Here is a 4407-nt window from a genome sequence, read left to right as displayed (position 1 = left end):
TTTCCATTTTTCTTGCTAATAACTGCAATGTAGGTATTTATCAGTTTTTGTATAAACCTTCCATGTAGGGTTTGCTATTTGGGGGAAAGATTATTATAATTTAGGAGTTTTTTAACATCCTAATGACAAGTACCAAATTCATGCCACCTTTTATACTGACAAAATGTGTGTGGTTTTAAGATGAGTGGCTTAATAACAGAATTGCCTACTGAAGTCTCCTTAGCTCAAAAATTGCAACAGTGCCCAAGGTTAAAGATAGCCTCGTGTCATTGGAGTGAATTTTCTCATAACACTCATTTGATAATTATCTTATTTTACAGTAATTCATAAATGTTTCTTTTCTGGTTAGAAGATTGTTTTGGAACTTCACAAAGTATCCTGAAGTGATGTGAATAAACTCTGTATAATTGCACTATTTAAAACATTTTTAACCTTAGAGGCATCAAAGTCTGATAGTTCATTAAAATTCACCCGTTGTTTTTATGAATTACTCCTGACAGTTACCTACCCTAGCATTGGCAAGTTGTTTCATTGACTGTTAGTAGGCATGCTCAGAGTCTTGGTAGATCAATAGATGTCAAATGTGCCCAAATCATGGAAAGTACAATGGTGTATTATTAGACATCCCTTTTTACAGAAATAACTTCGCTTTTTATTTTGCCCAGTTTAGTTCATTGCCATTAATTATATAGAGGTTGCTAGTTTTTAGAACTACCAGAACATTTGGTATTAAATTTCTGTTGTCAGATTCAGGCTGGGCAATTGATTTGGCCTACATGCTTCTTCCAAAGTTCTATTCAACTTTATGAAATAAACTCAGGCTCCATGATGCTTGCATTTTTCTTGAACAACAACATTCAAACTCAAATCATTTAAAGCAGGCAGAGCAAATGATGGGATTTTCAGGCAAAATAATTTGGCTCAACACTGATGCTCTGAAGTAGGCATTAGTTAAAATGTATAATTTTCCTACTCAAGTGTCTTGAGCAAAGCCGTATCTCCAGCAATCCTTACACTCAGCCATGGATCAAATAAAAACCACTTCTTGAACCAGGGTATTCATTGGATGTTTTACTTAACAATAGGATAAAATATTACCCTGTTAATAGGAAAGTTCATTAATAAATCCCTGATTTTCTCTGCATAGTTGCTTTCTCAACCCTAGGATCTGACTCTAATTTTGTATATCACTAACTACATAAATCTTCTTTTTAACAAATCTTTATTAAAGTTCAGAGATAGCACAAAAGAGGAATAGCCTAATAATTGAGGAATACTATTAGATATGACTCTTCTCAGGTCCCTTTTAGTGAGTCTTTTTATTGCCTTAGAATGCCTCCCCATCCAACAGCAGGTCATTTCCTAACGCACATCTAGCCTCTCAAAATCCAGGCCCAATTCATATTACTATTAAAATCTTCCCCTGAAGTAATTATAAAATAAGACCCATTTAAAATGCATTAAACCCTAATTTCCTTTAAATCTCTAGTAGGAACCAAGGTTACATTCTGTAAGAAGCAGCTTTTCTCAACCTTCATCTGTAGATTTGCAATCTCAATATTCTCGAAGCCCACACTTTCTTCTTAGAAAAGATTTCAGAGCAAAGGATTCAATTCTTACTCCACCTTCCTCTATTGACTCTGTTAAGTAGAGTCTTGGATAACTATTTTATCCAATAATAGAAAACAACCAGCCCCATATTTGGTCTGATAACAATATGAGGGTTTTGGATATGCTTACGGTTAAATATTTTTGTCTTTTTTTTGAAGTAAATTAAGGAAATCTTAGTAGGAGAACATTGGAAGTGCGGGATAAAATTGTGGTTTCCTTTATTATTTCACACACACTTAAGTAACATAGATTTGCAATCTGTAACAAGAACAAAAAATATGTATAAAACAAAGATATTGATAAAGTTTAAAAAATTCAGTCATTATCTGGCTACTTTATCAACATGAAAATGTCAAAAACAACTACTTAAAAACATCTTTGGTGTTTGGGTTTTTTACTTTTATTCCAGATGTTTCATATATGTAAACACAGTCATGGCATATACAGAATATACATTGCAACAGGCCATTTCTTGTAATATGGAGAATTTAACAGGTCATTTGTTGTAATATGGAAAATTCAAATAATATGTGAAAGATTCTAGCTTCTACATTATTTTGGCTTCACTGTATTTAGGTTAATGTATGTTTTACCTATATTAAATGTTTTTTATAAACTCTAGGTTTACATTAGAAACTTTGTTAGACATTAATACATTTAAAAATAATTTGTATATATAACATATGGAAATCTGTCATATTATGACCATTTATTTTATACCAGTTACTATGGACAAAGTTGACACTATTCTTAACTATACTTAAAGATATCTCCATGTCTATTTTGGCCCTCTTTTGTCATTCACACAAGAAGTATAAGGGTTCTTATAGCATCTTAGCAAGTAGGAGCATTCGCTGCATATATCATGTCAAATTCAACACATATTTCTCCCTTAAACACAGTGACACTGTCAGTAATCCTTTTTAGCTTCTATTCAGGTCTTAGTTTGTGAGATTATTTTATTCAGGCTAATTCCAACTATTTGTAAGAAGTTCTCAATTAAAATAATACACTTACTATCCTAATGTCTATGCCAAGGGAAAAATGAAAATAAAGTCAGCAACAACCCTATGTTTACCAATAGATTTTATGCCTGTGCTCTAGCTGTGTTTTGCCTTTAGAGAATGACTTGTTGAAAACTGTTGAGTTCAGACTTACCTACCTTCACATGTTGAATATTTAAAAAACATCTACCTCTACAAATGTATCAATGATGAGATTTGACAACTTGGTTGAACTTGGCTAGTGCCCTTCTCACTACCCTTGATGTTAAACATTAAGTTTTCACTATTTCCTTTGTTTTTCTGTCTGAGATCAGGTTGAGTGTCAAATTTCTATGCTTAGGTACAGACAGTTACACATTTATACTGGTTTTTGTGCCCCAGAACGGATAGCTCCACTGTTAGATGGTCTCCATAAATTATGGGAAAAGGAAGAAGTGCTATCTACAGACTCTCCTTAGGCTAGAAAACTAATTTAATGGCATCAGTTACATCAAAAACGTTTTATTTAAAATCTGTTATGAATTAACTACTTTCTAGAGGTTGACTTAATGTGGACATTTTAATAAGAAAAAACTTTCTACTTTGAAGATCAATTATTAACTAACAATTTTTTATAGTAGGTCAGACAATATTATAATGTTAAAAATATTTTGTTATGTTTAACAAAAAATACTCCTTCCAAACCCTAAAATGGAGTAAAAATCCAACCATCAGCTTTCATACAATTAACCATACATATCTCCAATACTTCATTTTATTTTAGTACTTACAGTTTTCTTCTGTAATATCAAAATGGGCTTCTTACACATTGTAAATTGATTTACTTAAATGCATTCCAGTAATGAGTTATAAATGAAACTAAACTCAGGACTAAAAAGTTTTGCTTTCTAACAATGTAGGGAATTCCCATAAAATAAGTTTTATTGAAAGTTAAATATAAAGTTAGTGCAGTAATTTCAGTTTGCCAGAATTGAAGATTCTTTGCTTTATGAAAGCCTTCATAAATTCATTTTCTTAGTGATTTTTGAAGATAATAAAAAATGTCATATATTATTTATAATACATATATCAGTGTGATTTTATTAACAAGAAATTGACGGCCGTGCAAAAAAATACTGAAAAAGTGCCCATTGTGACTTGCTAACTATGGGACTGTGTAGCTTGAATTTAGAGTTCTGATGAAATCATTTAAAACATAGAATAAAGATATAGGTGTTCTTGGCCTTCCAAGTTAACAAGAACTTTTGATACATTTTCTAAAATACAATATAGATGATAGCTAAGTTTTATATAAACATAAATTTTATACTTCATTAAGGTGTAGCCCATGGCCAACATAATAGCTACCTTTCATAAAACATGTAAAATATGACAGAGTATTTTCTATGCAATTCACAATAAAGTCTCTAATTTGGGGAAGTTAGCATATGTTTTGATTGTCATATATATAAGATCATATTTTGCCAGGAATTAATCCAGTATGTGTCATTTTAGCTAATGGGGTGGTTTATGCTTTGGTAATAACCGGAGTCAGAAGGTGTTTAATCTGGTTTCTGCAGGCTTATTAGGAAAGATGTCACAAGAATATAGTAATAAATGTTCAGTAAATTCATAAAACTTAAATTGTTAGTAAGTAGATGAGTCTTTTAGTAAGTTCATTTGTATTAAAACTGTATGTATGAAATGGAAAAGTTTCAGTGTTTGTAACCTCTAATAAAATTCTCTGGCCTTGTTACTATAATAGTTAATTCAAATAAAACTTTTGAATATTGATGTTTCCATGTATAGAGAT

The sequence above is a fragment of the Myotis myotis genome, unplaced genomic scaffold, assembly GCF_014108235.1.
Source record: "Myotis myotis isolate mMyoMyo1 unplaced genomic scaffold, mMyoMyo1.p scaffold_m19_p_8, whole genome shotgun sequence".
NCBI lineage: Eukaryota > Metazoa > Chordata > Mammalia > Chiroptera > Vespertilionidae > Myotis > Myotis myotis.
The sequence above is the reverse complement of the archived record's forward strand: the minus strand, read 5'-3'. Positions refer to the sequence as shown.